This window comes from Bubalus bubalis, chromosome 7 (genome assembly GCF_019923935.1).
Source record: "Bubalus bubalis isolate 160015118507 breed Murrah chromosome 7, NDDB_SH_1, whole genome shotgun sequence".
Classification (NCBI taxonomy): Eukaryota; Metazoa; Chordata; class Mammalia; order Artiodactyla; family Bovidae; genus Bubalus; species Bubalus bubalis.
This window is the reverse complement of record NC_059163.1, coordinates 61,963,928-61,983,783: the sequence shown is the minus strand read 5'-3', so window position 1 is coordinate 61,983,783 and position 19,856 is coordinate 61,963,928. Positions and strand designations below refer to the sequence as shown.

Sequence of the window (19,856 nt, the reverse complement as noted above, 5' to 3'; positions counted from 1 at the left end):
TTCTGAGAAACATAAGCAGTCCTAAAATTGCTTGAAATCCTTTTCTTTAAAGCCACATGCTCCATCTTAAGTTTCAAATCTCAGGAAGTCTTTCCTAGATGTGGCTGTCGTCTTCTATCCCAGGCCCCAGAGATTCTCTAAAACAGTGGTCCCCAACGATTTTGGTATCAGGGACTGGCTTCCTGTGGAAGACAATTTTTCCACAGATGTGGGTAAGGGAGATGGTTTTGGAATGATTCAAAGGCATTACATTTATTGTCTACTTTATATTATTACTACAGCAGCTCCATCTCATATCAGGCATTAAGTCTCAGAGGTTGGGGACCTGTGCTCTAAGAAATACCATCTTTAAAAAAAATGTTTTATTTTGTATTGGGGTATAGCCAGTTAACACTGTTGTGATTAATTCCAGGTTAGTTTCAGGTGAACAGTGAAGGGATTCAGCCATACACATACATTAATTAATTCTCCTAAACTCCTCTACCATCCAGGCTGCCACATAGCATTGAGCAGAGTTCCATGTGCTTTACAGTAGGTGGTTGCTGTTTATCCATTTTATATAAACACCAAGGACCTACTGTATATATACTATTGATAGCATAAATATAGCAGTGTGCACATGTCCATCCCAAACTCCCTAACTATGGCTTTCCCCATCCTTCTCCTGATAAGTTCGTAGACACACCATCAATTTTGTTATGGGATGAAACAAAGGCCCCCAGCCATTAGACCCCCTTTTTTAATTTTTATTTTTTATATGAAACTGTAACATTTACACGAGACTTGGAAAATACAGAACAAGGTTATATATAGTTTTACTATATAGGAACTTCTCTATGTTCATTAGAACAACCTGAAATCTTCAAGAACTCCCATGCTGGGGCTTCAAATTTTATTTTGTGAGAATCTCTGGAAAGGAACTCTCATAGGAATAGTTAAATCCTCTCGGGGTAGTTCTAACCTGCAGCCTGGGTGCAATTCATAGTTTCTGAAGTCCCTGCCTCCCTGAAGCAAAAGGAGGTGGGAATAGACCCAGGAGGCCCCTGCACTCAGGTGAAGCTCCTGGCAAAGTGCACCTGATGCTTCTCTAAAGCAGCAGATTTCATCCCAGGCTGGGATTTCATCCCACATGAGAATCACCAAGGGAGCTTTCCACAAATGCCTGGGACCCAGCACAAAATAATTAAGCCTGAATCACCGGGGGATTGGCCTTCGAAATGCCTTCCAGCTGATTCCACTGTAGAATCAGGTTTGAGAAGCTGTTTTACAGCAGAATTCATTTGCAGACTGACTCTTTCGCTGAGTTTACAGACTAGTTCATTTAACCTGTAAGTTATATTGAATTGTACATGTTAGTCAAAGTCGAAGGCAGAATAACAAGGAAATACATTTCCTCAGGAAATACTTCTGGGGGATATCTTGTCTGGAAAGAACCTCCATGCAGTGAGTGCCTACCTCAGAATGCAAGAGGACTACCAGCCCGCTTGACGAACTGTGCTCCTGGGTGATCGAGGACCAATCACATTCAAGACGTTAAATAGTGGCCACGCCTCCCACGGGCTTAAAAGCCACCAGAAGCCTCTGGCGCTGCGAGGAGCAAAACACCTTTCTGCACCCTGGAAGCTCCTGGCTCTTGCACTCCAGCAGGGCAGAGGAAATGCCAGCTCTCTCCAGGCCCTGTACAGAAAATACTCAAGAATAGAAGCGAAGGTAAGTTGAGAGGGAACCTGTTGCCTATGTATTTGTGGAAGGATAGCTGGGACAAGGCAATGGCACCCCACTCCAGTACTCTTGCCTGGAAAATCCCATGGGCGGAGGAGCCTGGTGGGCTGCAGTCCATGGGGTCGCTAAGAGCCGGACACGACGGAGAGACTTCACTCTCACTTTTCACTTTGATGCATTGGAGAAGGAAATGGCAACCTACTCCAGTGTTCTTGCCTGGAGAATCCCAGGGTTGGGGGAGCCTGGTGGGCTGCTGTCTATGGGGTCGCACAGAGTCAGACATGACTGATAACCCAGCAGCAGCTGAGTTATTTTATTTCGTTTTATTTCATAAGTATTTTTGGACCCATTAAAATTTGTGTCCTGTACACTTCTCTGTTCTTTACAAATAGTAAATATTGTAATACTTAGGGTAAGCCTGTTGGAAGGTGTTGTTACTACACTAATTTTCCAGAGAAGGAAACTGAGGCACAGCATGGCAGCTACCCTAAACAGGGATTCATGGTTTTAACTTTAGAGCTAAGGGGGGAAACAAGAATCTGGTACTGTGGTTCCTGAGCCCATGACTTTAAAACTGTTCTCTGCTGCCTCTCAACTACTCGATGGTGTATTACCTTGCAGATTTCTGGTTTTAATGGGATTATGTGGCCGCTTTGACATTTTATGTTAATTATTGCATTAATCTCTGAAAGTTTCATTTAGGTTGTTTGTGCCTTCCTAGGACTTATGTTCCTGTGTCACCTCCATGCTTGGCCATAGGAGGTCCACTTCTCATACCTCTTTTAAAGTCTTCCGGTACCGATTTTTCCATTTGTGTCATTTTGGGGTCTATTGATTGATTTATTTGCTAGTGATGAATTGTATTTCTCTGTGTCAGTGCATACCTGGTAACTCAAGCTAGACCAGTAATTTGCATTTCACATTGTTGGGTACTGGATATTTTTGTTTCTATAAATAATGTTGGGCTTTGTTCTGGCTTGCCAAAAGTTATTTAGAATCATAGTGATGCTTTGAAGGAGTCTTTGGTAGTTGCTACCTTTGGTTGATGGATAATGGTCCCACTACTGAGGTCATACTCTTCTGAGCACTGTATTTGAATCAACCTTGGATATGGTTTTTTTACATTCTTGCTTTAGAGTACCAGGTTCTTCCTGGCCCTGAGCGACCCCAGGGAACTGTTTATATTTTACATGTTTGAATATCTGTTTCAAGGTGTTTTCATCTGCATAATGATTGACTTTGAAGGTGAAATTTGAATTTTCACCCAAAACATAATTTAATCTCAATTTATAAATTCTTATGTTTCTTTTGTATGTATGTTTTCTGCCATTATCTGTTTACGATATTGTATTTTTATGTACAACCCTTTCCCCAATAAATATGTACCATATTCATATGTATATGAATAAAAATGCACTTTATACCAATAAAAGGCCTTGTACCCTAAAGCCTAGTTATCAGCCTAAAACCCCTCACTGTGCTTATAACTGGACTGGGGAACTAGGATGTTTTTTTTTTTCCTTTCAGAAGAAATAGTCATTAAATGTTTGAAAACTTGTCCAAGGTCACATAGTTAACATAATTAGTACCTGATTCAGGTTTCTTAACTGATATGCTAAATCAGCTCTCACACTTAATAAATAGGAATCTGACATGAAGAAAACTGTTTCTCTAGCCTGTCCTCATTATTAGAGGTGTAAAATCAGATTTTTATGCTGATAATTAATATTTTTCAAAAAAAATTAAAAAATTATTCTTAGATTTGTTAATACATATTTTATCCAAGACTAGTTCAAAAGGATAGAGGGATTGAACTTAGGTCCAAATACAGCAAGGAAAAGTGAATGACAAGAATATCAAGGGTGGAGGATGAGGAAACTGATCATGTTTCAAGGGTGGATAATTCTCACCTAAACTGAACTCAACAGAATTCTTCCTAAAGGCAGGCCAATGTCATGGTTTAGTCAAGAGAGCTCAGAGGAGCCTAACTAAAGTTTGGTCATGGAGACAAATAAGTAGAAAGTTATCCATGTTTATGAATTAGAAAAATTAATATTGTTAAAATGTCCATAATGCCCAAAGCTATATATAGGCTCAGCACAATCCCTGTCAAAATTTTAATGGCATTTTTCACAGAAATAGAAGAAGCAATCCTAAAACTTGTATGCAACAGCAAAAGACCCCAAATAGCCAAAGCAATCTTGAGAGAGAACAAGACTGTAGGCATCACACTTCCTAAGCTCAGACTACACTACAAAACTATAAAAGTGTTGAACTGATATAAAAATGGGCACTTAAGCCATGAAGCAGAATCAGGAACCCAGAAATAAGCCTTTACATATATGGTCAACTAATCCTTTACAAGGAAGCCAAGAGTATTTCATGAATAAACTGTAGTTTCTGCAATAAAGGATGTTTGAAAACTGAATAACCACATGCAGAAGAATGAAATGGATTCATCTATCTTAAACCATTCACAAAAATTAATTCAATGAATTAAAGACCTAAAAATGAGAACTAGAACTATAAAATTCCTGGGAGAAAACATAGGGAAAATTGTCCTTGACAATAGTAATATTTTCTTGGATATATAACATCAAAAGCAAAAATCAATATGTAGAGTTATGTCAAACTAAAAAAACAAACAAAACTTCTGTGCAGCAAAACAAATCATCATCAAAACGAAAAGGCAGCCTGTATAATGGGAGAAACTGTAAGTCATATATCTGATCATAGTTAATATCTGAAATATATAAAGTCATATAATTAAATAGCAGAAACAAAACAAACAGAACCACACACACACACAATCTAATTTAAAAATGGAGAGAGGAACTGAATTTTCCCAAAGAAGGCATACAAATGACCAACTGGTGTATTAAAAGGTACAACATCACTGATCATCAGGGAAATGTAAATCAAGATGACAATATCACCTCATATCTGTTAGAACTGTATCCTCAAAAAGACATGAGAAAACAAGCATTGGTGAGGATGTGGAGAAAAAGAACCATTGTGCACTGTTGGTGGGAATGTAAGTTGGTACAGTAACTATGGAAAATGATATGGAAATTCCTTTAAAAAATCAGAAATACAACTACTGGATGATTGACAGTCTAATTCAGGGTGTATAGCTGAAGGATATGAATACAGAATCTCAAAGAGATATCTGCCCTCCCATGTTCACTGAAGCGTTGTTGACAGTAAGCAAAATATAGAAACAACCTACAGGTCCATCTTGGTGGCATTAGTGGTACAGAACCTGCCTTCCAATGCAGGAGACATAGGACATACAGGTTCGACCCCTGCCATGACCTGGAGGAGGGCATGGCAATCTACTCCAGTATTCTTGCCTGGAGAAACCATGGACAGAGGAGCCTTGCAAGGTATAGCCCATGGGATCGCAAAGAGTTGGATACGACTGAAGTGACTTAACACAAATGTCCTTCAATGAATCAATAAAGATGTTGTGCATATATATTACACAAACACAATGGAATTATTCAGCTGTGAGATGAAAGGAATCCCTAACCATTTGCAAAAACGTGAATGAAACTTGAGAGTATTATGTTGAGTGAAATAAGTTAGAGAAAGACAAATACTGTATGATCTCACTTATATGTGGAATATAAAAAAGCCAAACTCAGAAACAAAAGTAGCATGGTAGTCACCAGAGGCTAGGGTGTCAGGGAAATTGGGAGTTGTTAGTCAAATGGTGTGAACTTTCAGTTATAAATGGAATAAGTTCTGGGGATCTAATGTATGACATGGCAATTATAGTTAATGTTGTATTATATATTTGAAAGTTGCTGAGAGTAGATCTTAAAAGTTCTCACCACAAAGAAAGAAATGTAATTATTTGACATGAGAGAGGCATTAGTTAATATTATGATGGTAATCATTTTGCAGTATAGAAGTGTATTAAATCAATATGTTATATACACTTTAAATTTACCCAATTTTGTATGTAGTTTATCTCTCAATAAATCTGAAAATAATAAAGTTTGGTCAAAGAGGGAGTCTTGTCAAAACCATCAAAAAACGTAGTTTCTACTCTTTTAAGACAGTGTTACTTTTTCATTACTCCTAGAAGATGACCAAAGAAATTGTGTGCAGAAACAAGATGCCATAGGTAAATGAGATTTTAATGAATACATGTTATAAGCAAAAATACAACAGTTATAATCATCATGATGAAAAATTGAACTCATCAAAGGATTTAAATAATATAAGAATAAGTTTATTATAAAGAGTTTAATTTCTCTTAAAATTATCAAGAAATTGTAACATTAGCATTATTATTTGACATTTTATGTCATTTTCATTTTTATATGAAAAGTTAATTTTGTTAGGAGAGCCAATGCACATAATTGCATTTTACTTTGATAAATTCAAATTTGGATCTTTTAATGCGATCTTTTTAAAACAAAGCTGTAGCAAAACCTCACTGCATTTTACCAAGAAACCTTGTCCGTATATGTAGTTAACTAAGGGTATAAGTCTATTTCAACTACTGAAAGCTATAGTTATATATTTATGCAGAAGGAGAATATACATGTAAAGAACATTATATCACTTTGAAAAGTTTTAATATGCTACCTTTTTTCATGAGTTTGTACATTTAGTTGAAGTTCACTAAAATGTTGGCAAATAATTGATATTGTTCACTGATTTTATAAATTTCTTTAATCTCTTATGCCCACTTTAAAAATTATTATTGCACATCTTTTATGTCTCTAGATATATCACCAAAGATATGCCTTTTGATATATTTTATAAAGCAATTTTTTAGATTTAATCTTTCATGTTGTATATTTTTGTCATTAATTTATTCTCCTACTTTATTACATATTATAATTTCTTTGGGCTTATTTTGTTACTTTTCAAGTTTCAGATAGACATGACACATTTTTTTCATCCTTTTCTCATTCCTTTACATTTTTTAAAAAATTGTGTAATTCCTCAATATCACTAAATATTTGGAAAATGCAAATTAAAGAAAATACCACCTCACACTCATTAGGATGGCTTTAATTAGAAGTCAGACAGCAACAGTTGTTGGCGAGGCTGTAAAGAAACTGGAAACCTCAGTCATTGGTAAATGAATAATGAAGATGTCTTATACAACTGAACACTGTTCAACAAAAGGAAGGAACTACTGCTACATGAAATATTTATGCATCTCATTACCCTAAGTGAAAGACACCAAGTCAAAATAATTATGTATTGTATAATTCCATTTATCTTAAGGGTCTTCTTGTTCAGTCACTGAGTCATGTCTGACTCTTAGCAACCCCATGAACTGCAGCATGCCAGGCTTCTATGTCCATCACTATCTCCCTGAGTTTGAACAAACTCATATCCTTTGAATCAGTGATACCATCCAACCATCTAATCCTCTGTTGCCTGCTTCTCCTCTTGCCCTCAATTTTTCTCAGCATCAGGGTCTTTACTGAGTCAGCTCTTCACATCAGGTGGCCGAAGTACTGAAGCTTCAGCATCAGTCCTTTCAGTGAATATTCAGCATTGATTTCCTTTAGGATTGACTGGTTAGGATTGATCTCCTTGCTGTCCAAGAGACTGTCATGAGTCTTCTCCTGTACATAGTTTGAAAGCATCAGTTCTTTGGTGCTCAGCCTTCTTTATGGTCCAACTTTCACATCTGTACATGATTACTGGAAAAACTATAGCTTTGACTATAGGGACCTTTGTTGGCAAAGTGATGTCTCTGCTTTTTAAAACACTGTCTAGGTTTAACATAGCTATACTTCCAAGGAGCAAGCATTTTAATTTCATAGCTGCAGTCACCATCCACATTTATATCGGAGTCCAAGAAAATGAAATCTGACACTGTTTCCACACTTTTCTCATCTATGTGCTTTGAAGTGATGGGACTGGATACCAAGATCTTTGTTTTTGAATGTTGAGTTTTAAGCCAGCTTTTTCACTCTCCTCTTTCACTTTTATCAAGAGGCTATTTAGTTCCTTTTCACTTTCTGCCATTAGGTGTCATCTGCATATCTGAGGTTATAAATATTTTTCCCTGCAATCTTGGTTCCAGTGTAAGCTTCATCCAGCCCAGCATTTCACATAATGGACTCTGCATGGAAGTTAAATAAACAGGGTACTCCTTTCCCAGGTTTGAACCAGTCCATTGTTCCATGTCCATTTCTAAATGTTGCTTCTTGTCCTGCCTACAGGTTTTGCAGGAGGCAGGTAAGGTGGTCTGGTATTCCCATCTCTTAAAGAAAATTCCACAGTTTGTTGTGATCCACACAGTCAAAGGTTTTAGTGTAGTCAATGAAGCAGAAGTAGATGTTTTTCTGGGATTCTCTACCTTTTTCTATGATCCAGTGTATGTTGGCAATTTGATCTCTGGTTTCTCTGCCATTTCTAAATCCAGCTTGTACACCTGGAAGTTCTCAGTTCACATATGGCTGAAGCCTAGCTTGAAGGATTTTGAGCAAAATCTTGCTGGCTTGTGAAATGAGTGCAATCGTACAGTAATTTGAACATTCTTTGACATTACCTTTCTTTGAGATTGGAATGAAAACTGACCTTTTCCAGTCCTGTGACCACTGAGTTTTCCAATGTTGCTGGCATAATAAGTGCATCACTTTAACAGCATCATGTTTTAAGATTTGAAATAGCTGCTGTTGGCCAGTGGAGCTTATCAGCCACCCAGGAGCCAATGGTACCCTTGCTTTTCCTCTGCTGCTGGCCACCCTGGGGCTGGCCAATCTGCTGTTGCTGACACCTCTGCACTTGGAACTGGGAGTGCTGGTCACTAACCTGCTCCCACCTCCATCCCTTCTGTGATCTTTGTTAAGCCACTTCCCAGTCCATCAAGGCCTCTTCAGGCAGCCATGGCCAGACAGCCTAGAGTGTGAAGTCAAGTGGACCTTAGGAAGTATGACTGTGAACAAACTGGTGGAGGTGATGATGCTGTGCGTCTAGAAGAGGCAAATCTATAGTAACAGAAAGCAGACTATTTTTTGTCTTGGCTCTGGGGGTGGGAACAGGAATTGACTAACTAAAAACAGTCTTAGGGATCATTTTGGGTGACAAAATGTTCTAAAAGTGGTTTGTGATGCTCACTGTACTTAAAATTGGTGATTGCTATATTGTATAAATTATACCTTAGTAATACTGCCTTTTAACAACAAAAGAAGTAATTTTCTCTAACTATAACTTTTCTAAATACCTAAGGATATAAATTTCCCTTGAAGTACTGTGTTAGCTGAATTCTATGTATTCTGATATATTTTGTTGTTGTTGTTCAGTCGCTAAGTCATGTCTGACTGTTTGTGATTCCATGGACTTCAGAACATACCACGTTTCCCTATCTTTCACTATCTCTGGAGTTTACTCATGTCCTGATGTATAGTTTTTTAATTACTCATTGGCTTCAAATGTCTTTTACATTTTTATTATGATTTTTACTTTTTTAATTATTTAAGAATGTATTTGAATTTCTAAACATTTATAGCAGTTTTTAGCTATTTTTTAAAATGAACTTATTTTTGATTGCATTATCAGACACAGTGATTACTTTCTAATATGTTGAGGCTTTGATCAATTATTAACTGATTCACATGTGCATGAAAAAAGTATGTAATTGCTAACCTTAATAGAGAAGTCAATATGCTTATGCTATGTAAAGGGCATCCCTGGTAGCTCCCATGGTAAAGAATCTGCCCGCAGTGCAAGAGACCTGAGTTCAGTCCCTGAGTTGGGAAGATCTCCTGGAGGAGGGAATGGCTACCCACTCCAGTATTCTTGCCTGGCGAATTTCATGGACAGAGGAGCCTGGTGGTCATAGTCTTTGGTGTCGCAAAGAGTCGGACATGACTGAGCAACTAACACTTTAACGTTTTCATACTAAGTAAAACTTGCTAGTTGTTCAGCTTTATATATTCCTTCTGTTTTTATTATTATTATTATTATACTTGCATTGTAATAATTTAAAGAGATTTATTGAACTCTCCCTTAAAATGGAGAATGTATCAATTTCTCCCTATAGTTCTATTAATTTGACATCTTAAAGCTTGAGGTTAGTTTATTAGAGGCAAGCATATTTAGAATTGGTATGACTTTTCATAAATAGAATGTATTTTTATTATATACTTACACTCCCCCAATAATGCATTTTTTAAAATTTATCTGATGTCAGTATAGGTATTCGCTTCATCTTTTCACACTAGTTAACTTTCAGTCTCTGTATACATGTTTGCTTTATGTAATTTTATTATAAACAATATATATGAATTTTAAATATTTTTATAATGTGATCATTTGTCTCTATATGACAATTTTAATTCACTTAACATTTTAAAATCAAGAAAAAGTTTATTTAAAAATCTAAACAAATCTATAACTGCTAAGGAATGGATAGTTTAAAATCATCACAATCCCCGGAAAACCACAACTTAACCCAAATGATTATACAAGTGAGTTTGTTACCTAGCTGAATTTGAGTCCTCTACCCTGTCTACAGTAAAGTCAATTTACTAACACCAGGTGTGATGAAGGAAAATGCAGAGTTTATTGTAGCTGCCAAGTAGGAGGGAAGGAGTGTGGGCAGCTAAAACAACAACAAAACACCCAGACTATCTACTATAACCAGTGCACTGGAATTGTGGTATTGGAGAAACTGCCTGGGCAGACAGACAGAGACCTTCCAAGATTTCACTTTTGTCTTTCCATATTAGCTTTGCCTGCCTGGTGATTTTGGCAGGGATAAGGACCTATACTTCAGGGATGTAATCACACTGCAAGAGGTTAGATATAAACGTACTCTAGCTGTACTTCTATCCCTGAAGGAAAACTATCTCCTACAACATAAAATTATGATCCTAATGTTGATTGGTGAACACAAAATGAGGGCAGAGAATTGGTTCAGGACTTCAATATTTAATTGCATCAGGTTTCTAATCTTTACATCTCTTATCAGAATGGAGAGATACCTGCTGCCAAACCAAGCATGGTGAATCTTTTATCAATGTGCTTGCTCTCTCCCCAAGATAGAGCTAGGAGGAGGAACTGCTGCCATTGATTGCCTAATGGTCTTTCTGTTCTATGTTTTATGCTAATTAATCCCTGTTTCTAATAAATAATTCTTTTTTGGATTCATTAATACCTTCTTTAATCTTGTTCTGCCCAGGAGGTCAACTTCTCTCTTCAAGGTGACTTTGAATCTCATCTTTTGTGGTAGATTTTATAGTGCTTAGAGAACAGTCGTCTTTCTCTGTTTTCCAAATTCTGAGAGAGCCCCTCACTATTACGCACATGAATTTATGCACCCAAATAATTAATCTTATAAAAATTTAGCCACAGACATATGTAAGATCTTTTGTGTTCTTTTCTGCCTTCTCCCTTTGTGCCATTTGTTGGGAACTCTAGCAGATTCTGGACAGTTTGAATATGAGATTTAACCAATTAACATTAGCCCTTAGAGTATCAATCTTCCTAGCATATTTTAGAGGAGAGCTAATATCTCTGATTGGCTGTCTCTGTCTACACAATTTTGCAGTGAAGGCAAGAGATCTCGTCTATCCAACTTTCATTTGCTTCATATCTTTTCAAAGTGAAAATCCCTCAATCATGTCTGACTCTTTGCGAAGCTATGGACTGTAGCCCCCCAGGCTCCTCTGTCCGTGGGATTCTCCAGGCAAGAATACTGGAGTGGGTTACCATTCCTTTCTCCAGAGGATCTTCCCAACCCAGGGATCAAACCCTCATCTCCTGCATTGCAGGCAGATTCTTTACTGTCTGAGACACCAGGAAAGGCAGTCAAAAGCATTTGACTCCCTCAAAAGACAGGGATCAGGGAATAATGAAGGTGAGCATAACAATTTAAAAGCCTTGTGTTTTCCATAAATATCCAAAAAGAAACACTTTTGAATATTTTTTCTCAGTGAAGTAACATCCATATTTCTGAAATTCTTTCATAATCTCAAAGACCCTGACAGTTTGCCTTGACCTTACATATTGGCTAAAATGTAACTTTGGTGGCTCAGGCAACAGTTGTCTATATTTTAATGTTTCTACAGAGTTTCTCAATGGAGCTATATAAGTAGATGCAAAAGAGGTAATCTCTTTTATACAGCCACTTTGGAGATATGAATACAAATTGGAGAGGAAGGTGAAGATGAGAAGCAATACCATAAGGAAAATGTGCATCTTTGTAAAAGCTAATTGTGATGATAATTACTTTCTGCTTTGGAAGCAAATGGGTGATGTTGGCTCTTACTGTGGAATTTGTTCAAAGAAATAAAATAGATTGGGCTATTCAACAGTGACTGAATTGTTCATTATGTTAAGAATGGAAAGCAATCTTGTAAAATGTCATCTTTTGCATTTATTTTAATTTTCCAAGAACATTTATGCCAACTAAATGTAAAATTTCTCCAGTGTCACTCCTACCTCATTAAAGGGGAAAAATAATATCGCTAAATGCCTTTGATAAATAGCCATATTATTTAAATAATTATCACTGTCTTTTTCAGCAGAGATACAGACAAGGAAAAATCAGAGATACAGACTAGGAAGGAGTAATAGAAATATTCATATTATCTGTCAAGGATAGGAAGATCAAGAGGCTGAAGTGACTCACTGAGGAATTCAACCTTGGCTCTGCACAGAAGTGCTTGCAGAACTCTGCCTCTCTCTAGAAGCATCTTGCACCTTCCATCCATTAGTCACTAACCCACATGCTCCAATGCACACTCAGAAAAGTGACTAAAATAATGACAAAGATTATTAAAAATAAATAAAATAAACTACTTTTTGTTCTGGAATTACTAGCCCCATACTCTTTGTATAAGTCTGCACATTTCTTCCAGATTTTGAACAGCTGTTTCTAGTCATCTCATTAAATAATATGCTTCCTATGGTTTCCTCAGCCTTAATATGAATGCTGGGTTGGTGCCTGTGTGACTGGGCTGTTAATGCTTTAGCTTTAGCTGTCTTTCTCAGCTTGGGCTTCTGGAAGTTAACCTCTTTAGATCTGTGCAAAACTGGCCTGTATAGCTTTTACCTGTATCTGTTTGTGTGTCCTAACTGGTTTGAATATTTGGAAGTAACCCCTGGCTTGAATGCTGAGCCTGAAATTCCTGAAAAAATTCTGCTCATATTTTCAGGCTGGCCTCATACCTATAATCTTTTTTTTTTTTTTAATGAGATATAATTGTGTACCATTGTGTTAGTTTCAGGTGAACAATGTAATTGTTACGCAGTGAGAAGAGGAAAAAGGAGTCAAAATAGTGGTGGGTAAAAGACAAAGAAAGGAAAAAGCCCATGAAAATAGATCAAAGGAAGGTCTGACGACTGGAATGAGAACCTCAGGTGTAACAAACAGCCCTCCTGGCTAATCCAATTTACATAGGGCAGGCTCGGGGAGGAGAAAAAAAAACATATAAAGAGAGGAGCCAAAATTGAGCCCCTCTCTTCTTTTGGGTTGGCATCATCGACTCAATGGACATGAGTTTGAGTAAACTGCGGGACTTGGTGATAGACAGGGAGGCCTGGTGTGCTGCAGTCCATGGGGTCCCAAAGAGTTGGGCATTCAGTTGAGTGACTGAACTGGACTGAACTGCCCTCACACCTCAAGGATGTATTTTCCTTTGCTCGTCAAATAAAACTGAGCTGTAACCAAGCTGTAACACTGGCCCGCTGTTTCAGATTTTTGCAGTGGCTAGACAGAACCAAGGAAATTATATACTCCCCTGACATAATCATTTGACACATGTGTCTATTTCAAAATAAAAAGCCCCAATAAGTCCCATTAACATCCTATACCTTGTGAAGTTATAAAATATTTTTGTGTGATGAGAACTTCAAGATCCATTCTCCTAGATACTTTCAACTATGTGATATAGCATTGTTAAAAATACTCACCATGCTGTACATGACATCCCTTTAACCCTCTTTACCCATTTCATCTACCCTTCACCCTCTGCCTCAGACAACTATTGTGTTCAATTTACCATAAGCTAGTGGGAATTTTTGTTATTCTTTTTTTTGTTTTGTTTTGTTTTTAGATTATACATACAAGTGGGATCATATGGTATTTATCTTTTTGTGAATTTTTTACTTAGCATAATGTTCTCAAGGTCCATTCATGTTGTTGCAAATGGAAAATTTTCTTTCTTTTTTTTTTGGCTAAATAGTATTGTTATGATATATATGTATGTATAACATATATATAATTTTCTTATCCATTTATCCATCAACAAACTTTTAGGTTGTTTTTATGTCTTAGTGATTGTAATAATGCTTTGAGCATGAGGGTGCCTCTGTTGGTTCAAATTTGTGTCTTTTGTCTTTGTTTTCATCAGATTAATACGCAGAAGTGTGGAATTGCTGAATCACATGGTAGTTCTACCTGTAATTTTTTTAAGGAAACTCCATGGATAAACCAATTTACATTTGCACCAAGAGGATGCAGTTGTTCTCTTTTTCTCCACATCCTCAGCAACACTTATTTCTTGTCTTTTTGAAAACAGTAGCCAGTCTCACAAGTATGAGGTGACATTCTGTTATGGTCTTGACTTATATTTCAATGATGGTTGGTGATGAGGAGCATCTTTTCACATACTATAAGCCATTTTTATGTCTTCTTTGAAAATGATGTGTTTTCAGACCTTTTGCTCATTTCTTAATCAGATTGCTTGTGGTTTTTTGCTATTGAGTTGTATGAGTTATTTATATAATTTGATAGTCATCCCTTATCAGATAAATAATTTGTAAAGATTTTGTTTCCTTCTCTGGATTGCCTTTTCATTTTGTTGATTATCTCCGTTGTCGGGCAAAAGCGTTTAATTAGGCTTAGTCCCATTTCTTTATTTTTCCTTTTGGTATCAAATCCAAAAAATAATCACCAAGACTAATGTCAACAAGCATACCACCTGTGTTTTCTTGTAGGATTTTTATGGTTTCAGGTCTTACATTCAGGTCTTTAATCCAGTTTATTTTTGTGTATGATGTAAGACAGTGATCCAGTTTCATTCATTTGCATAGGGTATATAGTTTTCCCAATCATATATATTGAAAATACTTTCATTTCCTCGCTATATATTCTTGGTTCCTTAGTAAATTAATTGTTCGAATATATGTAGGTTTATTTCGGAACTCAATACCTTATTCCATTGATCTGTGTATCTGTTTGTATGCCAAATCATGCTGTTTTTGTTCATATTGCTTTGTAATATAGTTTGAAATCAGTGAGCATCATGCCTTCAGGTTGGTTCTTTATTCTAAAGGTGTCTTTGGCAAATTGGGATTTTTATGGTTCATACATATTTTTGGATGATTTATTCTATATCTGTAAAAAATGACATTGAAATTTTAGGAGGGATTACAGTGAATCTGTAGATTGCTTTGGGTAGTATAAAAAATTTTAAGAATATTCTTCTGATCCATGAGCATGGAATATCTTTTCATTTATTTGTGTATTCCATTGCTTTCATTAATATCTTACAGTATTCACTGTATAAATAATTTTCCTCTTTGGTTAAATTTATGTCAAGGTATTTTATTATTTTTGATATAATTGTGAATGGATTTGTTTACTTAATTTCTATTTCAGATAGTTTATTATCAACATAGAGAAGTTACACAGAATTTTGAATATTTTGTATCCTACAATTTTACTGAATTTGTTGTTCTAACAATTTTTGGTGGTGTCTTTAGGGTTTTCTGTATATATAATATCAGATGATCTGCAAATACTGACACTTTTCTTTACAATTTGGGTGTCATTTATTTTTCTTGACTAAATATTCTCACTAGGACTTCCAATGTGCTTAAGTTGCTCAGTCATTTCCAACTCTTTGCTACCCCATGAACTAGCCCACCAGGCCCCTTTGTCCTTGGGGATTTTCCAGGTAAGAATACTGGAGTGGGTTGCCATGCCCCCCTCTAGGGATCTTCCCAACCCAGGGATGGAACCCAGGTCTCCCGCACTGCAGGTGGATTCTTTATTGTCTGAGCCACCAGGGAAGTCCAATAATATTGGAGAGGGTAGACAATCCCTTCTCCAGGAGAACTTCCTGACCAAGGAATTGAGCCAAGGTCTCCTGCATTGCAGGTGGATTCTTTACCAGCTGAGCTACCCAGGAAGCCCAGGACTTCTAACATACTAGGACTCCCAATAGTATACCTTTAAAAACTAGCAACAGTGGACATATGTGTCTTATTCCTGATCTTAGATGAAAAGCTTTCACCATCTCACTGTTGACTATGATATTAGCTGTGTGCTTGTCATGTATGGCTTTATCATGTTGAAATATATTCCCTCTATACCAAATTTTGAAAGTTTTTACTATAAATGGAGGACAGATTCTTTCAAATGCTTTTTCTGCATGTATTGAGATGATCATATGGTTTTTACCCTTCATTTTATTAATTTGGTATATTAAACTGAGTGATTTGTGGTATTGAACTATCCTTGCAACCCTGGAATAAATTCCACTTGTTTATAACGTATGATTCTTTTAACTTATTGTTAAAATTAATTTGCTAATAATTTGTAGCATCTGTGTTCATTAGGGATATTGACCTGTAATTTTCTTTTCTTGTGGCATCCTTGTCTGGTTTAAGATCATGGTAACATTGGCCTGAAAATGAGTTTGTAAGTTTTTCCTCCTAGTTTTTCTTTCTTTCTTTTTTTTTTTAAAAGAGCTTGAAATGTTTAATAGAATTCACCAGCAAAGCCACTTTGGCTGGAAGTTCATTTGGTGGGGAGATTTTTGTTTATTTATTCCACCTGCTTACTAGAAATCATTGTCTTCAGAGATTCTGTTTCTTCATAGTTCAGTCTTGGTAGATTATACATTACTAGGAATTTTTTTCTAGGTTGTCTAATTTGTTGGGACATAAATGATCATAGTAGTCCCACATGCATGCATGTTAAGTTGCTTCAGTCGGGTCCAACTTTTTGTGACCATACGGACCGTAGACGTCCAGATTCCTCTGTCCATGGGATTCTCCATAAAAGGATACTGGAGTGGGTAACCATGCCCTTCCCAAGGGAATCTCTGCCACCCATGGATAAAACCAGGACCTCTTACATCTCCTGCATTGTCAGGCAGGTTCTTTTAACACCAGTGCCCCCGGGGAATCCCTCAATTCAGTTCAGTTTCAGTTCAGTCACTCAGTCGTATCCGACTCTTTGCGACCCCATGAATTGCAGCACACCAGGCCTCCCTGTCCATCACCATCTCCCAGAGTTCACCCAAACTCAAGTCCATCGAGTCAGTGATGCCATCCAGCCATCTCATCCTCTGTCATCCCCTCTTCCTCCTGCCCCCAATCCCTCCCAGCATCAGAGTCTTTTCCAATGAGTCAACTCTTTGCATGAGGTGGCCAAAGTACTGGAGTTTCAGCTTTAGCATCATTCCTTCCAAAGAAATCCCAGGGCTGATATCCTTTAGAACGGACTGGTTGGATCTCCTTGCAGTCCAAAGAACTCTCAAGAGTCTTCTCCAACACCACAGTTCAAAAGCATAAATTCTTCATTGCTCAGCTTTCTTCAGAGTCCAACTCGCACATCCATACATGACCACTGGAAAAGCCATAGCCTTGACTAGATGGACCTTTGTTGGCAAAGTAATGTCTCTGCTTTTCAATATGCTATCTAGGTTTGTCATAACTTTTCTTCCAAGGAGTAAGCATCTTTTAATTTCATGGCTGTGGTCACCATCTGCAGTAATTTTGGAGCCCAAAAAATTAAGTCTGACACTGTTTCCACAGTTTCCCCATCTATTTCCCATGAAGTGATGGGAACAGGTGCCATGATCTTCGTTTTCTGAATGTTGAGCTTTAAGTCAACTTTTTCACTCTCTCCTTTCACTTTCATCAAGAGGCTTTTTAGTTCCTCTTCACTTTCTGCCATATGGGTGTTGTCATCTGCATATCTGAGATTATTGATATTTCTCCTGGAAATCTTGATTCCAGCTTGTCCTTCTTCCCGCCCAGCATTTCTCATGATGTACTCTGCATAGAAGTTAAATAAGCAGGGTGACAATATACAGCCTTGATGTACTCCTTTTCCTATTTGGAACCAGTCTGTTGTTCCATGTCCAATTCTAACTGTTGCTTCCTGACCTGCATACAGATTTCTCAAGAGGCAGGTCAGGTGGTCTGGTATTCCCATCTCGTTCAGAATTTTCCACAGTTTATTGTGATCCACACAGTCAAAGACTTTGGCATAGTCAATAAAGCAGAAATACCTGTGTTTCTGGAACTCTCTTGCTTTTTCCATGATCCAGCAGATGTTGGCAATTGGATCTCTGGTTCCCCTGCCTTTTCTAAAACCAGCTTGAACATCTGGAAGTTCATGGTTCACATATTGATGAAGCCTGGCTTGAAGAATTTTGAGCATTACTTTACTAGCATGTGAGATGAGTGCAATTGTGCGGTAGTTTGAGCATTCTTTGGCATTGCCTTTCTTTGGGATTGGAATGAAAACTGCCCTTTTCCAGTCCTGTGGCCACTGCTGAGTTTTCCAAATTTGCTGGCATATTGAATGCAGCACTTTCATAACATCATCTTTCAGGATTTGAAATGGCTCAACTGGAATTCCATCACCTTCACTAGCTTTCTTCGTAGTGATGCTTCCTAAGGCCCACTTGACTTCACATTCCAGGATGTCTGGCTCCAGGTGAGTGATCATACCGTCGTGATTATCTGGGTCATGAAGATCTTTTTTGTACAGTTCTTCTGTGTATTCTTGCCACCTCCTCTTAATATCTTCTGCTTCTGTTAGGTCCATACCATTTCTGTCCTTTATCGAGCCCATCTTTGCATGAAATGTTCCCTTTGTATCTCTAATTTTCTTGAAGAGATCTCTAGTCTTTCCCATTCTGTTGTTTTCCTCTATTTCTTTACATTGATCACTGAGGAAGGCATCCCATAATCCCTTATATTTCTGTGGTTTCAGTTATAATATCTCCTCCTTAATTTCTGACATTATTTGTATGCTCTTTTTTTTTTCTTAATGAGTCTGGTTAAGTTTGTGAATTTTGTCTTCAGAGAATTAGCTCTTGGATTCATTGATTTTCTCTATTGTCTTTTAAGTCTCTGTTTCATTTATTTCCATACTTTCTTCAAATTAAGTCTGAATTTGGCAATAAGGAATTCATGATCTGAGCCACAGTCAGCTCCCAGTCTTTCTTTTATTGTCTGTATAGAGGTCCTCCATCTTTGGCTGCAAAGAATATAATTAGTCTGATTTTAGTGTTGACCATCTTGTAATGTCCGTGTGTAGAGTCTTCTCTTGTGTTGTTGGAAGAGGGTTTTTGCTATGACAAGTGTGTTTTCTTGGCAAACCCTGCTTCATTTTGTACTCCAGGGCCAAATTTGCCTCTTACTCCAGGTATCTCTTGACTTCCTACTTTTGCATTCGAGTCCCCTATGATGAAAAGGACACCTTTTTTTGGGTGTTAGTTCTAGAAGGTCTTGTAGGGCTTCATAGAACCATTCAATTTCATCTTTTTCAGCATTACTGGTTGGGGTATAGACTTGGATTACTGTGATATTGAATGGTTTGCCTTTGAAATGAACAGAGATCATTCTGTCATTTTTGAGACTGCATCCAAGTACTGCATTTCAGACTCTTTAGTTGACTATAAGGACTATTCCATTTTTTTCAAGGTATTCTTGCCCACAGTAGTAGATATAATGGTCATCTGAATTAAATTTCACCCATTCCAGTCCAGTTTAGTTCACTGATTCCTAAAATGTCAATGTTCACTCTTGCCATCTCCTGTTTGACCACTTCTAATTTACCTTGATTCATGGACCTAACGTTCCAAGTTCCTATGTAATATTGCTCTGTATATCATCAGACTTTACTTCCATCACATCCACAACTAGGCATTGTTTCCACTTTGGCTCTGTCTCTTCATTGTTTCTGGAGTTATTTCTCTACTTTTTTGCAGTAGCATACTGGGCACCTACCAACCTGGGAAGTTCAACTTTCAGTGTCCTATCTTTTTGCCTTTTCATACTGTTACATGGGGTTCTCAAGGCAAGAATACTGAAGTGGTTTGCCATTCCCTTCTCCAGTGCATCACGTTTTGTCAGAACTTTCCACCATGGCCCGTCCATCTTGGGTGGCCCTACATGACATG

General features: G+C 37.3%; 1 long non-coding RNA gene across 1 annotated transcript; it reads left to right on the top strand.

Annotated features, from left to right (window-relative positions):
- Window positions 1-1,306: 1,306 nt before the first annotated feature.
- Window positions 1,307-12,689, top strand: LOC123334441. The gene is made up of 2 exons (XR_006552295.1): window positions 1,307-1,710; window positions 12,231-12,689. It is a non-coding gene; the product is annotated as an uncharacterized LOC123334441 (long non-coding RNA).
- Window positions 12,690-19,856: the final 7,167 nt, after the last annotated feature.